Consider the following 10,138-nt stretch of genomic DNA (forward strand, 5'->3'; position numbering starts at 1 on the left):
GTTGAGTCAGTTTAAGAATTTCCCGACACGAGTTTTAGTCCTATCTTGACCCTCAGCTGGAGCTTTTGTTCAGCTGACCGAGGCCTTCTGCTGGCTTATCTGCCCACCCCTTTAAAAATAATGATTATTATACCCATTTTCCTTGCCACTATATATAGACGAGGGGAACAGGGACGGGACCAAGAGAGGAAAAAAAAGTAGTGATAGTGGTAGTAGTAGTAGTAGAATAGTAGTGGTAATAGTGCTTGTTTTAGGTCGTAGCTTCAGCTGTGTGTGTACAAAGCTGATGCCTCAGCTTAAATCTAAGAGGGGAAAGACTCTTTAATAGTTCCCAATGATCTACTAATGTCAGTGAACAGGTTAAGTGCAGTCACAATCACCTTCGTGCACCTGAGAGTCCATGGAACTAACACATTGTCTTGTAGCTCATGCAGTTATTTCATTATCTTACTGTTACCTTGGTGAGTGAGACTCGGTGCAACACCAGAGCACTTTTACTCTGAAGACGTTTCGACAGCCAGTGGCTTCAACCTCCGTATCGAAATGGCAAAGCCACTGATTGGCGAAGCGTCCTCAGAATGTAGATCCGTTGGCGCTGTACATGCGTCTTGTTAACTTGTCGGAATGTTTACCATTAATGCTACGATTACTGTTGTCTTGAAGAAAACACACGGTGATAAGCAAGCTTTTGTTGGAAGAAAGTTGATAAACCTTTACACAGAGCAAAATAACTTTGCTCTTTGTGAGCAGTACGACACTTCGAAGTTCCCTTCTGACTTCCTTCGAGTGTTTCTCAGCGGCGTTGTACCCCAGTGTGGGCATGACTCAGAGGCCAGCGATGTTTCCTTTTCGTTGCTACCTCAGCGCTGAGGCAATCGACATCGTCAGAGCAAGAGGCTGAAGGCTCAAGTGCTCATCGCAACACCCTCAAGAATTTCTAACATCCACTCCACCTCTCTCTTCCTGGTCCGCATGTTTCTGCCACGCAGTGAGGACCACTTGTCATGGGAGCCAGATTGTAAACGAGGACCGGTTATCATGGGAGCCAGTCTATAAATGATGACCACTTGTTATGGGAGCCATCATGGGAGTAAGACTGTGCGTGTATATGTGTTTTTGTATATATATATATATATATATATATATATATATATATATATGCAAAACAACCACTGTGAAAGAATAGAGAAATTCCAAGCGCTTTCGTGACTACTCACATTATCAAGGAACTATCATAGTTCCTTGATAAAGTGAGTAGTCACGAAAGCGCTTGGAATTTCTCTATTCTTTCACAGTGGTTGTTTTGCATATTCTGAAATCACCTGTTTACTGTGATCTTATTGCATATATATATATATATATATATATATATATATATATATATATATATATATATATATATATATATATATATATATATACAAAAACACACATATACACGCACGGTCTTACTCCCATGATAACTGGTCCTGTGTATAAGCATCATTTTGCATATACGTGAGCACATATGACAGATTTCGAGCAGTATTTCCACTAAATCCCAAACACAAGCTGCTTTTGTCCTCGTAACTCTTAAAACAGAACACACTAATGCTACACAACGTATTAACCGGCCCAATAAATAGTTTGTATATATATATATATATATATATATATATATATATATATATATATATATATACATGTGTGTGTGTGTGTGCTTGTGTTATAAAAATATATATGACGTATCAGACTAAAAAAAGCCCTCAAAATTAGCATTGCCTGTGATTGTGAATGTGTTTCCTCTTTTGGCTAATAATGATATATAGCGTTAAAGCTTGACGAAGCTCGTGGTGGGCGAAACATAGACTACAGTGATGTATCCCTGAGGATGTGCATGTGTCATTTCGCCTGAATAATTATGCATGTATAATTTAGGTAGAAATTAGAGCAGTTGAGTATCCAGTATATGATGATAAAGATTGTTTTCGTGCTTATCGCAACCGTTAAGACCGTTGCAACCATTAAGACCGTTGCAACCGTTAAGACCGTTACAGCCGTTAGAACCGTTAAGACCGTTGCAACCGTTATGGCCGTTAGAACCATTAAGACCGTTACAACCGTCATGGCCGTTATAATCGCTATGACAGTTAAGACTGTTATAGGTGTTAAAACAGTCAAACTCTTTACAAGTTAATTTCGTTACTACAGTTAAAAACAATTGCAACGTGTGTCTAGCTTTCTAGGGAGGGGGTGTTGCATCTAGCTTGTCAAGCAGGGCATGTTGCATCTAGCTTGTCAGGCAGGGCAAGTTGCATATAGCTTGTCAAGCAGGGCATGTTGCATCTAGCTTGTCAGGCAGGGCATGTTGCATCTAGCTTGTCAGGTAGGGCATGTTGCATCTAGCTTGTCAAGCAGGGTATGTTGCATCTAGCTTGTCAGGCAGGGCATGTTGCATCTAGCTTGTCAATCAGGGGATGTTGCATCTGGCTTTCCAGGCAGGAGGTGTTGCATATGGCTTGCCAAGCAGGGGTTGTTGCATCTGGCCTGCCAAGCAGGGGATGCTACATTTGGCTTTCCAAGCAGGGGATGTTGCATCTGGCTTGCCAAACAGGAGATGTTGCATCTGGCTTGCCAAGCAGGGGATGTTGCATCTAGCTTGCCAAGCAGGGGATGTTGCCACTGGCTTGTCAAGCAGGGGATGTTTGCTTCTAGCTTGCCAAGCAGGGGATATTGCATCTGGCTTGTCAAGCATGGGATGTTGCATCTAGCTTGCCAAGCAGGGGATGTTGCCACTGGCTTGTCAAGCAGGGGATGTTTGCTTCTAGCTTGCCAAGCAGGGGATGTTGCATCTAGCTTGCCAGGCTGTTTCCAAGTAACAAAGGTAGTTAAAAGCAGGTAGAACCTATCACCCTCCTAGACAAAGATCTTGGAGAACGAAAGGTTCCCACAGTAAAATGTCGCATTAGTTGGATCTGCGTCCATTTACCTAACACTTCCCTTTCCTCACTAACAACCATCCCTAACAACCTTCCTAGCATCGTGCTAACTACCTCCCGTTCTCTCTCACATCGTCCGTCACGACACCTCAGAGCGGAGAAAGATGCACTCGTTATCCCCTGCGATACCTACCATCGTTATCTCCCTGCAATACCTCAATCGTTATCCCCCTGGAAAACCACCTACCGGAGGGCCATCAGTTGAGCCAGGAGCAGCAGTCATCCGCTCTTGCCTGGCACTAACGATGCCACTTTGGCACCGAGTGTCAAGCCCGGGGCACCATGAACAAATCTGCAGCGATTCGTCAACTGTTGTCTTCAGACAGACTCGATGAATCACCTGCATTACCAGTCTCGCCTTCTGTTTACGATTTTCTCTGTGGAACAATTTGCGGTGCGGTCTATGCTGATTTACGATGTATCGCGATGAGATTTGCGGTGTATTGCGGTTTGTGGTCTGTTCCAATTTGTTGTGTATTCCGATCAGGCTTTGTATTCCTTATTATAAATTTCAGAACTGTTTTTCCTTTTCCTGCAAAAGCTCTTACTAGATATTTAGTGCTCAATCGCATTAAACTCTAGTTAATTCTTCTCTAATCTAGATATTTATTAGTCAATCGTCTTACCTCCTCGTTATTTCGTCTATAATGAGCCGCGTAAGATCTTGAATCTATTGTGGAGGATTAAATGATCTTATATGAACGCTGTTTAGTGTTCAATGCTTAAGAGAGGTATTCATTATCCTCTTTTCTACTGACTGTGTTTTCCCCCTCCATCTATACACGTATCTAAATTTCATATATACTTATGTGTATGTTATTGCATCAACCAGTTTGTTTATATACTTTTGTATTCAACCTAAGCTGTTGCTGTCAGAATATTTGTCTCTTGTCTGCGAGGACAGCACTACCCAGTGTACGTGTTCTCACAGAGAAGCGTATGTGCCCTGCGTATGCACTGTGTACAAGCAATGTACATACGCTGCGTACACGCCAACACAGACACGGGTTTATTTCAATTCCTGTTTTAAGGGATTAAAGAACTCTTGGTTAAATTATATATACACTGAGAACCTACTTTAATTCCTATTTTTAGGAGTTAAAGTCTAATTTAATCCCTATTTTTGAGCTAAAGACTAATTTAATCCATGTTTATAGGCGTTAAAGTCTAATTTAATCCCTATTTTTAGAAGTTAAAGTCTAATTTAATCCCTATTTTTAGAAGTTAAAGTGTAATTTAATCCCTATTTTTAGGAGATAAAGTCTAAATTAATCCCTATTTCTAAGAGTTAAAGTCTAAATGAATCCCTAATTTTAGGAGCTAAAGTCTAACTGAATCCCAATTTTTAGGTGTTAAAGTCTAATTTAATCCCTATTTTTAGGAGTTAAGTCTACCTTAATCTCTATTTTTAGCAGTTAGAAATCTACTTGAATCCCTATTTTTAGGGATTTCAGTATATAGAGCGGAGATGCAATTTTGAGGTGGCTTTGTCTCCTATAGATTTGAGAACACAACACAACGATGTTACCTTCACTCGAAGTGTACTCACCTAATTGTGGTTGCAGGGGTCGAGACTCAGCTCCTGGCCCCGCCTCTTTACTGATCGCTACTAGGTCCTCTCCCTCTGCTCCCTGAGCTTTATCATACCTCGTCTTAAATCTATGTATGGTTCCTGCCTCCATTACATCACTTGCTGGACTATTCCATGTATGTTACTGTCCTCTAACCCACAAACAGCCACAATATAATAAAGTTGGAATAATAAAAGCTTATCATTTTTTTCTGTAAGGTGTGTGTGTGTGTGTGTGTGTGTGTCTGAGTATCGACAAGTTACGTTGTAATTTGAGGTAAGGAATGTTTCCTTTTTTAACTAAATGTATGAGAGAAACAGCGAGGGAGAATGAGGGAGAATGAGGAGAGACAGAGAGGGAGATGTCTACTCCCTTCACACCCACCACTCACCAACTAACTGACTTTAATTATGATGAAAGACAGAGGGAAGGGAGTCATTAAGATAGACGAAGTTTACAGACTTATAAAATACAAAAGAAAAAAGAAAAAAAAACAATAAAAAAAAAGGTATGTAAAGTAAAAGGACACAAGTGCAACTAATGTGACATTTTATTGTGGCAACGTTTCGCTCTCCAGGAGCTTTATCAAGCCATTAGCTTGATAAAGCTCCTGGAGAGCGAAACGTTGCCACAATAAATTGTCGGTACTTCTACCAACTTTATTACAAAAAAAAGGTGAAAGAGACGGTACAATAAAGAAAGAATGGAGAAGAGAGGGAGGAAAAAAAATTCAGAAGCCGGCCAGCAGATGCGCATCATCCCTCTTCCATCACGTTTATCCTCCCCAAAATCCCCCACCCTGCCCCCTCCTTCCCCTCACATCTCCCCTCTTCCCTCTCTCCCCTTCAGCCTTCCCTACCGCACGTCATACCACAATTATGAGCACTAAGCACATTAACCCATGGCTGCTGGAACACACACACAAAAATATTCTCGTGTGTGGCGAGGCTGTAGCAAAGGTGAAACCTACAGAGGAAACTCAAAATTGCTTTCCATGATTAGGAAACCTTCGAAGGCTTCTAAAAAAAGGGGGCTTTCCGTGAAGATGAAGCCTTTAAAGTTACTTAAAAATACTTTTCCAGGACAACGAAGCCTCAAAGTCAGCTGCGAGTCAGTAAGGGGACACTACACCAAGACTTGCTTCATCATCCTGCTTCAAGAAGGAACAGTCACAGTCCGTGACTGAAATAGTCCACAGTAAACAAAAAAATCCACAAATTGAAGTCAAAACCAGACTACCTTTCGGCCCAAAAAACATACCGAAACGTCGTCTATCCCCCCCTTCAGTTTAGGCCTCAGGAGCTGTGGAACGCAGGAACAGGAACTGAAGGAGAGGATGCCCTTGACTAGAGGATCGGATTCCCTATCGATTTAAACGCCACCTTTTAACTGATGACTCTCGCTCCCTAATGAACGTTAATCCGCGTTATTAACCGCGTGAGGTTAAGGGTTTATGAGCTGCTTGAGTTAAAAAATGAGGAGTTAGATACGTTATTAAGCTTTGGAAAAAATTATGAACGTAAATACTACAAGCAACGAACACGGCCGTAACCCACACAAACAAATCGCAGCATCCCACAGAGACACCAGAGAGATCACAGCATCCCACACGGAGATATTTGATAGATTACAGCATCCCACACAAAGACACCTGATCTCTCAGGTGTCTGTGTAGGGTCTCACAGAATCCCACACAGATATACCGGAGAGATCACAGCATCCCACACAGGGATACCCGAGAGATCACAGCATCCCACATAGACACACATCATGTCAGAGATTACAAGATCTCCTCTTTCTCTCTCTCTCTCTCTCTCTCTCTCTCTCTCTCACACACACACACACACACACACACACACACACACACAAACACACACACACATGTCTGAGACCCCAGCATCACATACAAAGACACACTTGAAAGCTCCCAACATCACCCACACATACATCTAACAGATCAAAACATCACAGCATCCACAAAAGGTTGGCGAGGCGCTAAAACGATTCGATTGAATGGTAGTTCGTCCTTCCCAATACCAAGGAAGGCGTCAGCGGTGGAGAATTGAATCAGAGAATGTCATTCACGGGCGTCAAATCGTATTTCCAGAGATGCTAAGAAGGTTCTGGCTAAGGTGTTGGGCACCATTACCTGTGGCAGGTGAACCAGGATGCTACGACACCTCGCCTTCAAGCCGTGGTTTTTAAGCCGTGGTTTTCAAGTCGTAGTTTTCAAGTCGTGATTTTCGAGTCCTGATGGACAGACGTATCCCGTCAGTGTGTAGGTCCGTCACCAGCTGGATGGTTCAGTGTGGTCTTGTAGTATGATGGACCAAGACATCCAAGCAGTGTGTCCCCTGCAGGAGGTCACACCAATGTTGTCTTCACCTCTTACTCTGGAGCACTCATCAACCGGACTCTTCACTCGTAATGATACAAGCACGTAAAAACATCGTTGAAGAAGCCAAGAGAGTAAAACTTCAAGTCTCCTTGCTAGGGAGGGAGGGAGGGGGAGAGAGAGAGAGAGAGAGAGAGAGAGAGAGAGAGAGAGAGAGAGAGAGAGAGAGAGAGAGAGAGAGAGAGAGAGAGAGAAAGTTCATGTAGAACTCTTGCACGTTCCACACCACTTTAAGCATCCCACTCCTCCAGACGAAATAGCCAAGAAGATCTTCAAGACAGAGAGAGACCATCGCTCAAGGCAACGCTGTGGCCTGGACCAGATTTACTGCTGTTGCAAGTGTTGCTGGACCAGCAAGAGAGCACTGCGTTATGAACCGGAGATTCACTGTTGCTGGACCAGCAATATGAGAGCCGCCGCTCTTAGGTAAAGTGGTCGCAAATTTACAGGTAGAGAATTTTTTTATGTATGTAAGAGTGGAAAGGTGAGGTGACGAAGAGACGGGAAAGAAAACACGAAGGAGAGGAAAAAACAGAGCACCGGGGAGACGGAACACAACTATTATAGTGTTTTATTTCACAGGAGAGACTGAGTTACATCAAGCAGACCACTCCAGCCGCAGACCACCTGGGTGATACATTGTTATCGTGGATTACTGCCTCGAAAATATAAATTGTTGCAAGGGGCTAGCAGGATGCTGAGGAGGGATGAAGGGAGAAGAAGCGAGGGATACCGTTCCAGTGAATGAGGTTAAGTGGATAAGGATGCTGAGGGATGACGAAGCAGAAGCAAGGGATACCGTTGCCATGAATGGGGTTAAGTGGGCTTCACGTGGAATGGGGAGAGTGCTGAGGGAAGTTGACGGTATATAAATGCGACAGATACGTCGCGCAGCGTTGTATAACAAAGTCGATACAATTATTTGAGTTACGTGATAGTAAATACATAGTATGTATAAAACATATTAATATGTACAGACGCTATGTGTGTTTTTATGGATAAGTTAAGTATGCTAACACAGTGTTGGAATGTGTCAAGAATATGTAAATTGTACAAGTGCGAATTATGGTATTTTACTGCAAAAACTTTTCAACCATCAAAGACTTTATCAAGTCTGTGTAAAGTAATGGAGTCCCCGGTGGGCGAAACTTCTTCCCAACAACATACCATAACCCGCATTGTGTGTCTGATTTCCACAGAGATAATTCCCGCTAGGAAGAACATCCCTGAGAATGACAATAGTGTTTACTAAATAGATTTTAAATTACGTAGAGTGAAACCTCGCTTATATAAGAACAAAGGAAGGGATTGAGTAACACTTGGGCTCATAAGAGGGAATTCAATCGTCTTCGTTAATTTAAAGGAATAAATAGAAAACGGGTTATTTCTGTATTATTACAGTCAGGGTATTGTGTGTGTGTGTGAATCTGTAACCAGCGGCGCTTCTGAGACGCTGGAGTACTTGGAGTCTGCCTGGAAGATGTTCCGGGGATCAACGCCCCCCTCGGCCCGGTCCAGGACCAGGCCTCGTAAGGAAGTGTGCAAACAAGTTTTATTTTTTTTACACCGTTGAATTTACACGCTGAGAGCTTCTCTCACGCCTCAGTTTATTTACAAGTTAGCTGCCCTACTTCATCTCATTCAGAGGCTAACAGATGTTATCCTGCCGCTGCTCCTGTATAGCCTAAAAAGTTTTTGTTATGTAACAACTCACATCAAAGCCCAGATCATTCTTAGTTTCACCTAAAGACCCTTTTCCCCTCCAGGATGCGACCCACAACAGACGACTAGGTGAAAAGAGGCAGCAGGTGTAAGCAAAATTACCCATCCCATCCACTCTTTCCTAGACTCGAAGGTGAGTCCCTTTAAACTGTAAAAGACGCTACCACTTGAGCCACGTATCTCTGTGTTAATCTACACATTTCCATACTGATACATTAATTTTACTAACCAGAGAAAGGTAAGAAATTTTTAAATAATATGTTTTATGTGAAAACACAGTCTGGTGTATTTACAAGTACCTGTGTGATAGAATACGACAGGGAAGCATAGCTACTAGCTCTTGTCCCCACTATCTATCACACAGAATACAGTAGAAATACACTCCTGTTATATACAGTTTAAATTAAAACAATATCGTGGACAACATCGAGCGTTGCAGAGTTTATTGTTACTGAGAAGAGTTATTTATAATGGCATTGTACAGCCCAGGCTCATCACAACTCCAGTATATATATATATATATACTTTTTTTTTTTTTTCAACAAGTCGGCCGTCTCCCACCGAGGCAGGGTGACCCAAAAAAGAAAGATATGGATAGATAGATCATGTAAACAGCCCTTAGATAATAATTATTTTTAATTAATAATGTGCTTATGAAATACAATTCTTATCCTCAAGTAATACCCAAAGGATTACCTTCTAGAAGAGTAGAGTCGTCCTCTGGAGACGTCCTCTGAGTAGAGTCGTCCTCTGAATGGAGGCGTCCTTTGAGTAGAGTCGTCCTCTGAGTGGAGTCCTCTGAAGTCCGAGGAATTAAGGAGGAACTACTCTAGAACGACTCACAAGTGTCGCAACAGTGATGCCACCAACTGACATATATCAACACACACACAGATCCTTCACTTTACATCACCAAGTCTCATGTTGTCGTCCTGGATCATTTCGCTAATTTTCCACTTTTAAAATTACCACATTCACTGAATATTCAGTCGTTTTGTTTTAATCGAAATCTACAAGGTAAAAGAAAGCGTTATTTATTTTAATTATTTACCACTAATAAAAACATGGTTTACCTGCTTAAATGTTCAACTGTAATATAAAACACTGTTTTTACTGTATTAATTTCAGAGTTCCTACTTTATTATCCGTCAAACCACAGGTACTGAACTACTGAAGTTCTTTATAACTGCGTTCTCGGTTCTTTATAACTGCGTTCTCTGTTCTTTATAACTGCGTTCTCTGTTCTTTATAACTGCGTTCTCTGTTCTTTATAACTGCGTTCTCTGTTCTTTATAACTGCGTTCTCTGTTCTTTATAACTGCGTTCTCTGTTCTTTATAACTGCGTTCTCTGTTCTTTATAACTGCGTTCTCTGTTCTTTATAACTGCGTTCTCTGTTCTCTGGTCATAATAAAATATTGATGAGTTCTTGAGAGCTGCAATAAGAGCGAGAGTGTTGAGTCTCTCACTGAC

At 41.9% G+C, this 10,138-nt stretch overlaps 1 protein-coding gene across 1 annotated transcript in view; it reads right to left on the reverse strand.

The window, feature by feature from the left end:
• LOC128690036 (pyrokinin-1 receptor) overlaps nucleotides 1-9,658 on the reverse strand; it is a 243,610-nt gene extending 233,952 nt beyond the window's left edge. Inside the window, exon 1 of the mRNA XM_070088562.1 lies at nucleotides 9,363-9,658. The gene's annotated coding sequence lies outside the window, so the exon portion shown is untranslated. The remainder of the gene's footprint in view (nucleotides 1-9,362) is intronic.
• Nucleotides 9,659-10,138: the final 480 nt, after the last annotated feature.

Source organism: Cherax quadricarinatus, chromosome 25 (assembly GCF_038502225.1).
Source record: "Cherax quadricarinatus isolate ZL_2023a chromosome 25, ASM3850222v1, whole genome shotgun sequence".
NCBI lineage: Eukaryota > Metazoa > Arthropoda > Malacostraca > Decapoda > Parastacidae > Cherax > Cherax quadricarinatus.